General features: G+C 43.1%; 1 long non-coding RNA gene across 1 annotated transcript in view; it reads right to left on the bottom strand.

Moving 5' to 3' along the window:
- Positions 1–11,044: 11,044 nt before the first annotated feature.
- Positions 11,045–16,549, bottom strand: part of LOC134478980 (uncharacterized) — a 71,133-nt gene continuing 65,628 nt past the window's right edge. The window contains exon 5 of the long non-coding RNA XR_015620231.1: positions 11,045–11,342. This is a non-coding gene — a long non-coding RNA (uncharacterized LOC134478980). The remainder of the gene's footprint in view (positions 11,343–16,549) is intronic.

The following is a 16,549-nucleotide window of genomic DNA, read 5'->3' as shown; positions in this document are numbered from 1 at the left end:
GTGTTTTCACAAGAGTGCTTTGCTAAGCCGCCCAACATCCATCCACCTGGAGCTACCACTCACTCACTTTGCACCGACTAACCTCCCTGGTGGCTCCACCAGCTGCCAATGAATGCCCCGTGTACCCTTTCTTCTGCCCACCTGAGTCACCATGGATGGAAAACACCAGACAATTTTAATATTTTAAAAAAATCAGTGTGGAATCTATTGTCTTAAACTCATCAGCTATTTATATTAGAATTCTTCCAGTGGCTGCCCAGTTCTAATAGCCCCCGGGCCTTCATGGTGTCCATGCTCCTCTCTCCAAAGCCTGGTTGAAAAGCCCCTTGATCTATGTCATCTCCTCTCCTTCCTCCTTGGACCCAGTAAACCACCTCTAGATCTTTGCCCAGAGATTAGCTTCTTCCAGCTTTATTGACGCAATCAAATAATTAGGGAACCTCCCCCTACACCCACTGGCCCATGACTAGCTGTGGGGATAGACATCTGCTTTGTGGGAGTTTTTCTTTCTGTAGAGACTTAATCAGTAAGGATCCTACCCTTGAGCAGGTAACAGAACAACCCATCTGCCATGAGGAGTATGGTCAATAAAAGGGGATATGTATGAAGGAGTGAGCCATGCTAAGTGCTATAAGGGGTTTCCCAGGAGGGCAGTGAACCAAAGGGGTCAGGGGAGGCTTCTGGGTAGGTGCAGCAGAGGTTTCTGGAAGATTGGTGGACCTACATGGCGGAAGGCAAACATGATGATTTTATCTATATTGTGGTGCCCATTGAAGTCATAGGAACAGATGACCTAGAGAAGTATAGATGAGAAGGCTGCCCAAGTAAGGCCTTGATTTCTTGGATGGTTCTCTAAAGATATCCATACAGGGCTTTCCAATGGGCCTTAACAAGGGCAGGATCCAAGCTCATAGGGGCTGCCCTGCTTGATGCTTTGTGACCTTTTCTGAGATAGGCTCTGGGCTAAGAGATAGCCTGTTTCCCCAGGATACCCCTCTTACAGGCTGTTTTCCATAGGCAATGAATAGCTCCCACACACACCCTGCTTGTCAGCCACCCTTTGCTCTGACCCCCCCACCACTACTTATCAATAGGCTGCTGGTTTTAGACTCCCCATGACAAGTACCTTGTGCCTCTATGTCTCTGGACTCTGAATAAAGCTCAGAGCTATCCCAGAAGCTTCCAGACAGAGTAAAACAGGCATTGTTTCCTTCGTAAGACTTGCCCACTCCTTCCTTACCTGGTGTGGAGCAGAGGTAGACATGTAGGGGTGAGATCTGATGATTCCTTGCTATATCCTTCAGTGATCAATGGATATCAATAGAGGATAGGGCTCTTGTATCAGAAGAAACCATGATGATGACATAAATTTGCTGGGTGGAGAATTAGTCTCTCCTCTCCATGAAATGACCTTTTCCCTGGAATGGCTTAGGTATAAGGCTGTAGCTTAAAGTACAATAATAAACACCTGCTTTTCCAGAGATATAAAATAGCTCTCAGGACAAATCCAGCTCCTTTCTGTGCATACTTCACTCCATAGGGCACCACCTAAAGGAGATCGTGAATCCAGGTGCAGAAATACTATCATAGGAGTTGACGAAGTCTTTTTTTCCTTTTTCTTCTTTTAGTTTTCTTCTCCCTTCCACTCTGATTGAAGTTGAAACATTCCAAAACTCACTTTCCAAAACCTACATTTCTCCAAAGGCAGAAAATAGCTCGCTTTCAAATCTACTGTAAAGATTTCAGTTGAAAAATAATAAAAATAAAATTAAAAAGTAAAATAAAAATAAGAACCAAACGCTGCTGGCATTTAATCTGACTACAAATTGAAAGCTATACTGGTGTTTACATGGCTTGGGGTTTTATTAGGAAAGAGTTGCCTGGCATTGATAATATGATGTTTAGCAGGAATAAAATCCCGGCTCTCCATTTTTCCATACTTTGGGGAAATGAGACCTCTCCCGGCTTTGCACACTCAAGGGCTCATTCCACAGGAAGGTGCTTGATGCAGGACTCAAATGAGAAGTATGGCGGCCATCACTTGGCATCAGGAATAAACATATGTAAAACCTAGCTGGTGTGCCACCAGGCCTCAAACACAGTACTGCCAATCCCACTGCACACGTGAGGAAACTGATGCTCAGCTGCCTTATGATTCTGCAGACTGGGACCACCCAGGCAGTTAAGGAAGAAAACAAGAATTTGCATCTGAGATTGCCTTCCTCCATTTCTAGATAACACCGCAAAGAACAATGTTGTTCCAAACGCCCAAAGCCCCAAAGATGAGCAACTCAAGTTCTACTGAGCTGTGAGTGTTGGCTGAACACCTCAGCCGATGATGATTTGAAGCTATGTTCAGACCCTTGTTCTCAGAGTCACCCCACGAAAATGAATATTTCTCAGCTGGAGAAAGTTCTCTCATCCACAGAAATGGGCACTTGCATTTTCCATAAGAGTAGTTTAACAGTGAGGTACAGGCTGAAGAGATAGCTCAGTGGTTAAGAGCACTTGCTGCTCTTCAGAGGATTTAAGTTTGGTTCCTGGCACCCACGCTGGGCAACTCACAACAGCTTATAACTGCAGCTCCAGGAAAGCTGACAGTCTCTCTCTCTCTCTCTCTCTCTCTCTCTCACACACACACACACACACACACACACACACACACACACACACACAGAGAGAGAGAGAGAGAGAGAGAGAGAGAGAGAGAGAGAGAGAGAGGAGGAGATCTTAAAAATGTGAAGTGGTTAATGTTTGTTAAAATACTTGAGGGATAATTCACTTGGAAATCCCTTTCCTCTTCTCTGAGTCATAATGGAACCTTATAATTCTGTGGCCGTTATAGTAAATATCATAGATCATCCCCCCAGGGCACTATTCCCTCTGCAAGTTTCTCAGGGACATCTTGAGGGAAGTCAGGAAGGCTGGCTCATGGTGTCAATAGACACCTATACACCTGTGGAAAAAATGGAGATTTTTAAACTGCTTTTTACTAGAGTTGCCCTGCAGAGGCCCCAAAGTCATGGTGTCTACACGTATAAAAGGAGTGGGTCTGATGAATAGAGAAAAGAAGCCAGGATGATAAATTGGAACCATACTCAAGAAGTTCCCAGAAATAAGAAGTGCTCAAAAATGATGGGGAACCTGCCAATCACAGAGATGAAGAGAAAGGGCGAGATGGGCAAGATCAAACTAAGATTTGTTGTGGACGAGCCTTGGCTTTGTGTGGGGCTTTCCCTGATCATTTCAGAGGTTTTGGAAAATGGTCTAGGTCTCTGGCCAAAATACTTGACGTTCTCTATAGCCTAGAAAGGGAATTTCCACAATGGAGGACAGAAACCATAGCAATGGTCCTCGCCCTGGTCATGCTGTGTAACCTTATGCACATATTTGAGGAACCCAGCCCTGGAAAGCCATTAACTCTGGACAGGCCAGTCTTGGGCTTGATACATGTGTGAGCAGAAGCCATGCACTGAAGACAGAACCAACAAGGCTTGGGGGCTGGGGTTCTCTAACTGTACATTGTACTCAGGGAGGGTGCGCCCCAACCTCACAGGGCCTGCATTCCCTGGGTAGAAGAAGCAGGCCTATGCCATGCTATACGATGCCTGCGCTCTCCTATTTCATCATTTCTGGCTCAAAGCAGGCCTGCAATTTTCATTTCTTTATGGGCTTAAGTAATCTATTGCAAATGGCTCCAGCAGGCTGTAAGGCATCCTTGTTGAGGAAACAGTTCTTTCTCTTCCGAAGCTTTCTGGTTGACGGCTTGTGGAGCTGAGGCTGGGTAACTGTTTTACATTAGCTGTAATGGTGTTTACATTGGATGGACCGATGTTTAAATCGCTGAACATATCTGTTATTAGTAGGGAGGCAGTGGCATTGTTTAGCCCAAGTATCTGGGTGGGTGGAGGGCGCTCCTATTAGCATTGATAATATTTTACAAGGGACCTTGCAGGGACGTTTATAATAAAGCGGTGCTGTTTATCTCATCAGGATTATCGTTGGAGTAACTTTAATTGTATTCATATTAAACATATCAGTGTTAGAACTGATGTAATATGTTTAGCATTAATATGAAGGTTGCTAAGTTGGGGGCTTTTAAGGTAGAATTAAAGTGCCGGGAAGACAATAGAACATATGGAAAGCATTTGGGGGGGGGGGTTCTGTTCTTGTCTAACAAGAAGGATTAGTGCTCTAGCTGAGGTACACTCTAAGATGAACAGTGGGCTGTAGTGCTACCATCTGCTCGGCTTACTACGCGATTCTCTTGGCCGGCTCGGGTGCTCTCGCGATTGCTCTCCCTTCCCCGTGTTCTCACATGCTCCACCAAAGCCCAAATGTCAGGGATACTTCAGATGCTTTGCAGCTGGCTGTCGCACCCAGAGACATTTCAAAATGGATTTTGTAATGGCTTATAAAAGTCCCACATTGTGCACGAGCGGTTATTGAGTGTGATATAGTGTGCACAAGAATGTTCCAAATTCCCTCCGCGCCGTATCCATCAATCTGGCTCTATTAGGGTTGGCAGGATAATGGCTGGAGTGAGGCTCTGGACTTTATCTGCAGCTGAAAGAAGCATCCTAATTATCTACTCATCAGAGCAGCCCCACTCCTGGCTAGTGGAGATCTTTGCCAGTTCAGCCCCAGAAATTCCAAATCCTCCCAGTCACCCGCCAGGCGCACGGAGGCAGGATGCAAGACTGTGTCCAGCCCAGCTGGGGAACATAGTCCCAGTAAATCCTGGAACTCAATCTGACTGCCCAGCTGGAAACACTGTTCCAGTTTTAACCCGTGGAGGCTCAGTTTCCTGATGCTTTCCTCCCACTGGGTTCAGTTCCCACTGGGCCCAGAAGGCTCCCTGAGGATACATTGCAGAGATCGGGATCCTGCTCCACCTCTCAGAAGCCCCTGTCTTCTGCAATGTGGGAGTAATACCTGTGTCTCCCTAATGTTACTGATGAGTCTGACAGCACTTTGAATGACATCTGCACCACGCTGTACCATCATGTTAGTGAACAATTTAAAACTCCAGTGCAGCGTTAAGGTTCTGGGGGAAATGCATGTCTTGCCTGATGGAGATACATACGCTCTTTCAGAGCATTCAAAGAATATTCATGAAGACTTATATTCTTTGCAAAAGCACTTCTTGTTAATATTGCAAGCTCATGCACAAGCTGTAAGCTTGTATTAATATCGTAAGTGTATTATTTTTATGGTATAAAAGAGGAAGCAAGGACCAGAAGAGATGAGGTGATTTTCCCGTTAGGTCCTGGGTAATTCCCTGAGCTGTGATCACTGCTACTTAGGCTGAGAGAGATGAGGGTCCTACAGCAACTACTTTTCCTGTTTCCATAGACACCCAATACAAGAAAACCACTTAAGGAAAGACTTATTTTGGCTCAAGGTTTCAGAGAATCCTGTTCATCATGGCCTGGAAGGGACGCTGAAAGGAATGTGATGAAACTGTTCCTATTGTATCCCCAGTCAGGAAGCAGAGAGAGAGAGAGCACCATGCCTAGCTGCTGCTTGCCTTTTCGTTTGTTCAGGCTGGGACGCTTGTCTCTGAGACTCTTCCCACATTTAGGGTAAGCCTTTCCACACCTATGCATCTCTGGAAATGCTCTCAAAGAAACACTCAGAAATGTATTTTCTAAAGGTTGGAGAGACCGCTCAATGGTTGAGAGTACCTGCTGCTCTTCCAGAAGGCTTGAGGTCAGTTTGCAACTTGGCAGCTTGCGACCATCAATAACTCCAAGTCCAGGGAATCCAGTGCTCCCTTTTGACTTCTGACAGCACCAGGCATGAACAGTGATGTCCATACACATGTACAGGAAAACATCAATATTACATACAATAGAGATAAACGAATATCTCCCAGGCGATTTCAAACCCAGTCAAGGGCGTTTAAACATCACACATCTCTATCCTGCTGTGGCTTACCAAGTGACTGGGTCTATACAAATCATTAAGCTGGTATCGGTCTTTGTAGTCCTTACTCACCAGATGGCTTTCCTTCCAGAAAGTGCTTAGGAGGTGTGTAAACGTGTGAAACGCATGAGGTTAAGCATGAATAACTGTAACGTGGGGTGCAGAGGACTTAGGAGCCCTGAGGTGCAGTGTGCTGGAACTGAGAATCGGACACCTCAAAGGTCAGTTGGAAAGACCGGAAGAGTCTTGCAGAGGGGGTGGAATGTGAACTGTACTTGGGATCTTGTACATGCAGAGGCAGACACACATGCTTTAGACAGCAGCAACAGGGTTAGCAGTGGTCCAGCTCTTGTTTAGAAAGGTAGAGGAACATGACAGGAAGGCAGGTTCTTTTCTGAAGACTCCAGTGATGAGTATAGAAAGGAAGAGAGCGACACATCCCTCTAGAGCTGATGGATGGCAGATTAGTGCAAGCTGAGGTCGGGCTTTAATGGTTAAGAAATGGGAGCCCAAGGAACAGCCAGTAGTTAACTGTGGTTAAATGTCTGCTATGTAAGCCTGAGAGCCTTAGTTCAGAGCCCAACTCCCGTAGGAAGCTAGATGCAATAGCATGTTCTGCAACCCAGGCCTAAGCAGGAGGAGTAGAAGAGGGAGAACGAGATGAGTGGACTACCTGGCCAGCCAATCTAGCTAAAAAACAAGCAAGTCTCAGAGTCAATGGGAGAGCCCATCTCAAAAATATAAATTGGCAAGTTGTCCTCTGCTCTTTACATGAACACTGTGATGCACATGCCGTCATGCACCACACACACACATACACACACACACATACTTAGACCCACAAAATAAATACATGAAATGGTAATTCAATGTTTAAAAAGTAAGGAGGAGAGTGATAAAAAAAAAACCACCAAATACATCAACATCTGGTCTCCACATGCACACCAGGATGTGCTGTGTGTGAGTGCACACACACATACACAGAGAAAGATAAAGCACATGAACTGTATGATCAGAGCTACACTTTCAGAAGATTAAATGACACTTTGAAGGAAGTAGATAGGGGGAGGGGTTGAACAGTGGCATAGTAACTCACGCCAACCGTGAGAATCTCAAGACTGATGAGACTGATGTGGCTGAAGAGGGGTCGAGCATATGCATCAGAAAAGTGACAAGCTAGAGCTGCGACCCCATTGGCCTGTTTCCACTGTCAGTCCTTTGGAATCTTGGAGGGGCTCTGGCAGTAGCCCAGAGAGTCTAAGGGAGCAACCAGCAAGATCTGGCCTGGCTATGTTACCAAGCTGATCGGTAGGTGGTGTCTTCATGGGTCCCGCTGGATATATGTTTGGGAGCACGTCTTAGTCACTGGGTCTTCCAGAGCAAAGCACCACAGGTGGATGCCAGAAGCAAAGAATTGATTTTCTCACAATTCTTGAAGTTAGAAAGTATAGTCATGGTTAGTTCCCCTGAAGGTAGCTCTCCACGATTTGCAGATGGTCACGAGTACAGTCTTGAGTGTTTGTGTGCCCTTTAATTCATATATTGAAGACCTTGCTCCCAAAGAGATGATATGAGGCCATGCAGACTCTGAGAAGTAATGTGGTTGTGAGGGTGGATCCTTCACAAATGGATGGGTGCCTTTGTAGAAAACACATCCCCTTACCCACTTCTAGCTTGTAAAGACAGGCTGAAAGGTGCTAGGAACCAAACCTCTGTCTCTCACCAGACACTGCATCCACTAGTGTCTGTCATAGATTTAAAGGCCCTAGAACTAGGTGACAGAAGTTTCCCTTGTTCCTAAACTATATTTTGTCCAAGGAGCCAAAACAGACTTGAGAAAAACCCTTTCTCCCCATACCTTCATGTGGTCTTTCTTCTGGACTTGTCTGCATCTGGATTTCTCTCCTCCTAAGGATGACTTAAATAACTCCTTTTCTCCAAACCCACATGCTATGGAGCAGGTGTTTAGGACTTCAACATCTGCATTTGGGAGAGGGATCAGTTTACTATACCACTTTACTCCTAAATGGTTGGCTTGATGTAAATCCATCCCTAGTCAGAGTAAAATGAGGCAATTTCCAAAGCTTGCCTCAATGTCCTAAATAAGGCCTCAGATTCGAGATGACGAGTCAGTGGAAGACAGAGGATGGGTTCTTGAATGAGTATAATTAGAGTTTTATTGATATCAAATAGGCTTAGAAGGGGCCAGTGAGACAATCTGGCAGGCAAAAGTGCCTACATATCTCAAAAATAAGCAGGGAAACTTGAGCTCAATCCCCAGTGGCTGCCCAATGAACAAGAACTAAGGACGTGAGATGCAGTGGTAGGTATCTGTAATTCTGCAAGAGATGGCAGCAGTGATGTGAGAATTGCCTGGATGCTCCAGGGACCAGCTCACCTGGAGAATGCAGCATGGTGGGAACAAGACACATTGCCTCAGAAATGAGGTGGGAGGAGAGAGCAAACATCTGAAAATTGTTTTCTGACTTCCACATTCATGGCTACACATGCACATGTCCGCATGCACACACATGTGTGGTCACACATACACACGCATGCCACATGTATACACACATGTAATTATAGTAAATAACATTAAAAATGAATGAGTGGTCTAATCATGCTCTCACATCACCTGGTAGCTGCTGAATGGGGAAACTGTTATCTGAATCAGGAGAACATCAGTGCAAAAGGTACTGTGTAACAGATATATGGAATTTAATTTTGATCTTAAGAGAGGAAAAGAGGTCTTCCTGAGTATGCTGGACTAGCCTCCCAGACACAGTTTTGTAAAATTACAAGAGGCAGAGGACACTCCCTGAAGCCTTGCAACTAGGTCAACTTTGTACTGTCAGATCACGAGAGGGGTGGGGATGGCAGCCAAGGCAGAAGCCTGTGAAGGTTGAAGCTATAGCTGGCTCCTCGCAGGAGTGAGTAGTGTTCTGTATAGGGTAGAAGCTGCTGACTCCTCCCTCTGACTCTGGTTAGTACTGATTCTAAAAACCAGTTACGTGTTACATACAGAGGTATCATGGGAAGACAGCACACCAAATGTGGCGACTCTCATGCTTTGGATCTACAACCCCTAACAACCAGTATTACAGCCTTATACAGCATGACACCATGGCCATGAAATATCCCTGCTGACACTTATTATTCTGGAATAACTGTTAATGGCTAACAGTGTTGCTGTCAATTATGTCCTCAGATGTGTATGAGCTTAAGCTCAACTTAATTAAGACATCTTACAGGTGCTGCTCTGTGGCCCATACACTGATCCCTGGATTTTCCTTAATCATCGACAAATCCTTTCTATAACACATGTCCTAAGAACCAGGTTGTCTGTGTGACCTTTTCTGTTTCCCAGTTGATAGCCAAGGACAGGCTCAGATTGGGTATGCTGGAAATATTTACTGAGTGGGACAAAATCTATTCAACCAGACAATGCAGCTCCCCTATTATGGATGTCACCTTCTCTTTGTCGCCCTCTCTGAGGTCAGTGATTCCTAGGAGGAGCTGACTGTCCTCAGAAGTCCCATGCTGAGTGTGTATCATAGACAAAGGCAGGAGGGTAAGCATCAAGACTCTGTCATCACCACATCTACAAACTAAGGCAAGGTCTCCTCTTTCCTATTGTGCTTCTCAGACCATGGGAGAACTCTGAAGCTTCCTGTACAAGACAAGGAAGTACTGTGTTCTTGCATCTGCTTCAGTGTGCCTGGAAGCCAATGCCAAGTTCCTGGTTGGTTAGAACACTCTGCTAAGTCTGACGGTTGAGGATCTCACCATTGTTTTCCTCATATGTTCTACTCGTGTTTTTCATCTCCTGGTACTGTATTAGTGACCTTTCTCATTGCTATGACAAAATATTTGACAAGAGCAAAATAAAAAAGAATTCTGACTCATAGATTGAGAGCATAGTCCATTATGGCCAGGGAGTCCTGGGAGCAGGAGTGTGAGGTGACTGGGTACATGGTTTCTACAGTTAATAAGCAGAGATGGATGAATGTTGGTGCTCAGCTAGCTTTCTCCTTTCCCTTTTTAATTTAGTCTGAGACCTCAGCCCATGGAGTGGCACCATTCACACTGAGGGTGGGTCTTTCCCACTCTAGTTATTCTCTAGAACTCCCTCAAAGACCAGAGATTTGGCTCCTAGGCGATTCTACATCTAGTCAACTTGACAATGGAAATTAACCATCACCAGTCTAACCCTTGCCAACTTGTCACCTAAACACATCCTATTTGTATCAGCTTCTTTTCAATCACCTGTGCCTCAGCCTTACTGCATCTGACTGCTAAACACAGACAACTGCATCACCTTTCTGAGTCAGTTTCTTACAAGTTCCACTGGTATAGGTGGTCTGAGAACACCCTTTGAGAATCACTACCCTTCATCCTACTTAGAAAAGAACCCTGCTCCTAGAAGCTCAAAGTAGCCATCTTCTTTTGGGATGCTCATTGTAATCAGCTGGTCCTTTGGGGATTCATCAGCAAAGGAATGCATCAGAGACATCGTTCTCATGATTCCCAAGCACAATCAAGGCTTCTTCAAAGCTTATTTCCCCCAAACCTGACTTCCCTTCTGCCAATCATAGCTGTCCTGGTCTGAGCTATGAGCACCGTTTACTTCCTCACGTTCTCAGAATGTATTTTTCCACCACCACATTGAATTCATCTTTATGAGGTGGGAGGTTGAGAGCTGGCAGGATCCTAATTTGTGACACCTCCCAATAGTATCCTTTAAACACTTGCTCAATATTTATTTAGGGAGGTGGTGTGGATGAAAATGATTTTCTCTTAATATAAGTTTTATTCAGGCAGGTTCTTATAATTCAATCCCATGACCAATGACTATCCAATGCTCATAAAAATGATAAAAGGGGGGAAAACAGATATTTCCTATTTTCTATGGTTCTTGAATTTAGTATTCAGTTGAGTTTTATGAACTTTTTTTCTGAAGCCAATAAACTGCTAAAGGGGATTACTAAGAATTTTTAATTTAGATAAGAAAATGAATCATCAAAGTAAAGAATGCTACATCCACACAATCAGTTCCAGCAGCTCAGCTGACCAATCTTGTCTAGAACATCCCTCCAAACTAGGCAACCAGGCAGTTGTCGGCAAGGCTTTCTTTTTATTTTCTTTAAACTACTTCCATCCAAAGGCATTTTGTACTTGGGTGAGAGGTCCAGTCTACATTTTTGCAAACTGTGTAGTATGTGATAGGAGGATTTCTATGTAAGACTGTTCCATATTTCCAACTCTTAGAAGCTTTGCCCATGGAATTGTGCCCTGGGAGGTGGCCCAGGTGCCCTTCTTTCCTATGCCCTTTACCATCCATGTTATTCTTCTCATCACAAGCATTTCTGGAGGTGGACACTATAATCATTTCCTCTCATCAGAAGAGTTGGCACCTGGAAAAAAAATCAAGGAAGAGATTTCAAGGCAGAAGAAATGACCAACCAATGACAGGTTCATTGGAAAGCCCAAGGCAGACAAGATGGTGGAGGAAAGAGAGAGGTCATGCCCATTGTTTAGGAGAATGGCAGCCACATGAGAAAGTAAAGATGAATCCGGAAATCTCTTTAGAAGAAGAGGGTGATAAAAGAAGCTGGAAAGAAGGTAGGACTGGGAGGATTTTGTTTATTTGCTTTAGGGTTTTTTTATGTTATTGTCTAAATTTTATTTTTATTTTATTGTCTTGGTTCCTACTTGTCAATTCTCACATAGGATCTCAATTTAGAAAAGAACTCATATATTAGTCAGTGTTCTCTCTCTCTCTCTCTCTCTCTCTATATATATATATATATATATATGTGTGTGTGTGTGTGTGTGTGTGTGTGTGTGTGTGTGTGTGTGTGTGTGTGTGTGTATGAATGAATGATTTATAGTGTGCAGTCCAGCTAATCCAACAATGACTAACTATGAATGAAAAGTTTGAGAATCTAGTAGTTCAGTCTCACAAGCCTGGATAATATCTCAACTGAACCTCTGTATATATTGGAATCCCAAAGAAGTGGACTCCAATGCCAGTGAAGGAATGGACGTGCTAGCAAAGTGAGGGCAAGCAGGCAAAGAGCACATGCTTCCTTCTTCTATGTCCTTATATAGACTTCCAGCAGAAGGTATGGCCCAGATTAAAGGTGCGTCTTCCCACTTCAAGATCAGGATCAAAGATGAATGTCTTCCTACCACAAAGGTCCACACTAGAAGTAGAGTCACCCACTTCAAACCAAGCCAAAAAAATCTCTGACAGGTATGCCCTCCATCTGTGGATTATAGTTTATTCCAGGTGTAGTCAAGTTGACAACCAATAATAGCCATCACAAGTCCACCCCTAATCATCTTGATACACAATCATATTTCCTCTTGTCATAATTAATTTCCAAATTAAAATATAACCAGGTAATAATAATAACACATAAGCATAATGTAACTATCTCACATATAATCGCAAATACATTATATGTTTAACCAGATCATAATTACATCTAACAGTATATAACTATCCCTAGTACAACTGAATGCATTATAAATTTAGAATAGGTAGCAATGTCACTTGAAGGACATTCTTTTAGTATCTCAAACTTAAATATGACAATCACTGATAACATGTGATAAAGAAACTGAAAGAAAACACAAATATCTGTACAAACATATTCTTAGTAGATACAGCAGAAGCACTATGTTAACAATAATCCTCATTTCTGCAACTGGCCACATGGCCTAAAGCTTGTATTTGTAACTACCTCTCTCTATCCCCCATTCTGTATTCCCCTACTCTCATCAAGCACCTCAGCAGGTCTTGGCTCTTTTCCTGGAGAGTGACCCATACCTTCATTCTTGATGGGTCTATCTGTGTTCTTTGTCATCCTGCCTGGATTAGGCTGCAGTGGTTTCCCATTGACAAGAATCACAGGACATGGTTGCACCAAGAGATGCCTTAAAGCATCTCCTGTACTGGAGACATAATTTTTCTTACCTCCATTGTGAAGAAGTAATCCAATATTTCCTTGGTAACCTGGGTCACTCACCCCTCCAAACACAGTTATCAAAGGCAGCCTATTTCATTTCTTCTCCAGAAATAAAATGCCAAATGATAAACTATTCATTTCTATGCTGGTTTTAAGTAAATAGCTTGCCATAAATACAATAAACTGTGCAGATGAAAGTGGGCCAGAAACAGAAGTGGACAGAGTCCTAAGTTCTTATGGAACTGTACTTCCCAACTCTAAGAGATGCATTGGTTATTCAGAAGTTGCCTGTATCCCATAATTCCAGATGCTAAAATACAAAATATTGTTTTATTTTTCTTTTGAAAACTGACCAGATGTTTTCAAATATCCAGATGTTCTCCCTGATATAACCCAAACAACTCCATGTCTTGCCTGTGTTTTATTAAGATATATGATATCAGGAAAACAGATCTCAAACTTACTTGTAAATTCCATAAATATGGAGACAAGAAGATTTAACCAACTGATACTTATACTGCCTAGTTTTATGTCAAGTTGACACAACCTAGAGTCATCTGAGAGAAAGGAGCCTCAAGTGAGAAAATGTCTCCATAAAATTGGGCTATATCCAAGCCTCTAGAGCATTTATTTAATTAGTGATTGATGGGGGAGGGGTCAGCCCATTATGGGTGGTGCCATCCCTAGGTTGGTGTCCCTGGTCTCTATAAGAAAGCAGGCTGTGCGAGCCATGAGGAATAAGCCACTAAGCAGCATTTCTCCATGACTTCTGCATCATTTCCTGCCTCCAGGTCCCTGTCTTGCTGGAGTTCCTATCCTGACTTCTTTGATGATGAACTGTGATGTGGAAGTGCAAATCAAAACAAACAAACAAACAAACAAACAAAAAAACAAAAAACAAAAAAAACCTTTTCCTCCCCAAGTTTCCTTGCTCATAATATTTTACCACAGCAAGAGTAACCGAAACTAAAACAAACCTAATGCATGACTGAAAGACAAAAGGAAGAAAAGAATCCAGAAGATATACTTAAGATGTGCGACGTTATCAAAAAATATTCAGCCTCTCCAGAAACATCCTCAGTCAGCATGCTTTCAATGGTCATTCAGTAGTGTCCTAAAGGGGCAATCCTACCCAAGTGTCCCCACCGTTCTGGACCATGGTGGATAATCGGCAGCCTTTTTAAAGCATGCCAATCACTTAAAATCTCCAAGCCAAAACATTAATCTGCTTTCCATTCACATAACAAATGTTCAGTATAAATCAACATACAAAAAAGGCTTGTTTCTGATTCACAGATTTGAAGGTTTTAGTTAATGGCCAATTGACTCCATTGCTTTTGGCTTAAAGTCCAATGAATTATAGCAGGTACATGAAATAAAGGAGACTCAATCATGCCATGAGCAGATGTGAAAGAGAAAGAGTAAAAGACCACAATCACCTTCACGAGAAAGACCCCCATAATCTAAAAGCCTCCCAGTTGGCTCCAAATCACTGTGGTTTCACATCACCTCCCAAGGATCAAAGCCTGGGCTTTGAGGAAGACAGTGAGATGACTCAGAAGGTAAATGCACTTGACAGACAAGCCTGAAAGACCTGTGGACAATCACTATGAGGAGAAAACCAAATCCAGAAAATGGTCTTCTGGCTGACACAAAAATACACACACACACACACACACACACACACACACACACACACACATATATATATATATATATATATATGTCCATTAACAATTTGCAACAGTGTTTTCTGTACTTGTTTTATTACTCCCACAAGAAGGAAACACTGGAAGGATGTTCTGGTTAGATTTTGTTGTTAACTTGACACAACCCGCATGTCTCTAGGAAGTGGAACCTCAACTGAAACATTGCCTTTATCAGGTAAACTATGGCCAGACTTTGAGGAAGCACCTTGACTGATGATTGATATGGGAGGCACCATCCCACTATGGGTAGCACCATCCCTAGGCAGGTGGATATGGGCTGTATGGGAAAACTAGCTGAGCATGAACCAGGGAGAAAGCCAGTATAGTATCATCCTTCTACAGTTTCTGCTTCCATTCCTGCTGGGGTTCCCAAGTTGAAACGAACTGTTTGCTCCCCCAAGTTAAATAGTTGAATTTGGCTAGCATGCTTTATGACTGCAACAGCAAAATAGCTGACACAATAGGCAAAATCTAATACACATACACATGCACACACACACACACATACAAACACACTCATACATACACATATACCTATACATACACATACATATACACACACATACCTATACATATACAGATATACATACACATAAACCTATTCACACACTCACACACAAACACACACATACACTCACACACACACACACACACACACACACACACACATATATATATATATATATATATATATATATATATTCCCTAAAGAAGACATGAAGATGAAGCCATCAGAAATGGATTGGTGTTTTTATAAGTTTCATCTATACTAGTTTGCAGACACCATGATTAAAAACCACTAGGGGTGGAAAGGATTTTTTGGCATACAGGTTTAAGTCCACCATGGAAGAAAGTCAAGGCAAGAACTTGAGCAGCAACCTGGAGGCAGGAACTCAAGCAGCAGAGGCAATGGAGGAATGCTGTTCACTGGTTTACTCCTCTGTCCTACTCAGTTTACTCCTTTATACAACCAATGGTCGTCTCCCCATGCCCATAGTGGGATGAGCCCTCCCTTATCAATGAAGAAAATGCCTCAAGGCCAATCTGACAGAGGCAATTCTTGAGCTAAGACTTCCTTTCCCAAGATGAGTTCAATTGGTTGACTAAAAAACCCTCAATAACAAAATGAACACCAAGAACTAGTACATGCAGGAATGCCGCACTGATGGGTGCTAAGGCTTTTAGATGATGATTGCAAGTACCTGTGAGTTACATATGCATCTGAAGTACTCATTACCCACACCCCTCATTATCAACAAACTCACTGACATCTCTAAAGCAGCAGCAGCAGTGTCAACAGTTGAGGTAATAAGTTCCAGAGCCCAGGAGGACACTTCACTGATGGCAAACCAGCAACAATCCTATCTGAAGGAACCACTCTTTTGCCTCAACCAGTAAGAAACTTGTTCTCTATAGAGCTCTCAAGCCACACCTTCAGGAACCAGAGTGCCAGCATTGCCAAGTGAGAAAATGACTGATTTCTAGACTGAGGACTATTTTATAAGTACTCTCTTTTTCTTGCACAGATTAGTCTCTTTTCTTTTCAAACATTCGCTGAATGTTGATAATTTCATTGCATTGTCTCTTTTCTCCGAAGTGTCTAGTCTTTGATCATGTTAATGAAGGCTATCAATTTATAACAATGAAAAGTCTCCTTTCAGATGTTCACACATCTTTCCCTAGTTCTCTGTGTAGAATAGAACAGCACCACACTTTCCTGGGGAATTGTTTCTGTCCAGCTACAGTGGAGACATTTTGGTAGGATGCTGTCTCCCACTTTGCTCTTGAGAATGACAGTCCCAGTGGGATCTCCTTAGAGCAAGATTAGCATTTTCCCAAAGAGTCTTAGTCTTCCACTTGCCAAGTGAAGGATGGGACAATGAGGGAAGGGACATTATTCAGGCAAATTGCTTCAACACCAGCAGTGCCCTTCCCAGC

Source organism: Rattus norvegicus, chromosome 5, assembly GCF_021556685.1.
Source record: "Rattus norvegicus strain SHRSP/BbbUtx chromosome 5, alternate assembly SHRSP_T2T, whole genome shotgun sequence".
Lineage (NCBI taxonomy): Eukaryota > Metazoa > Chordata > Mammalia > Rodentia > Muridae > Rattus > Rattus norvegicus.
The sequence above is the reverse complement of the archived record's forward strand: the minus strand, read 5'-3'. Positions and strand labels throughout refer to the sequence as shown.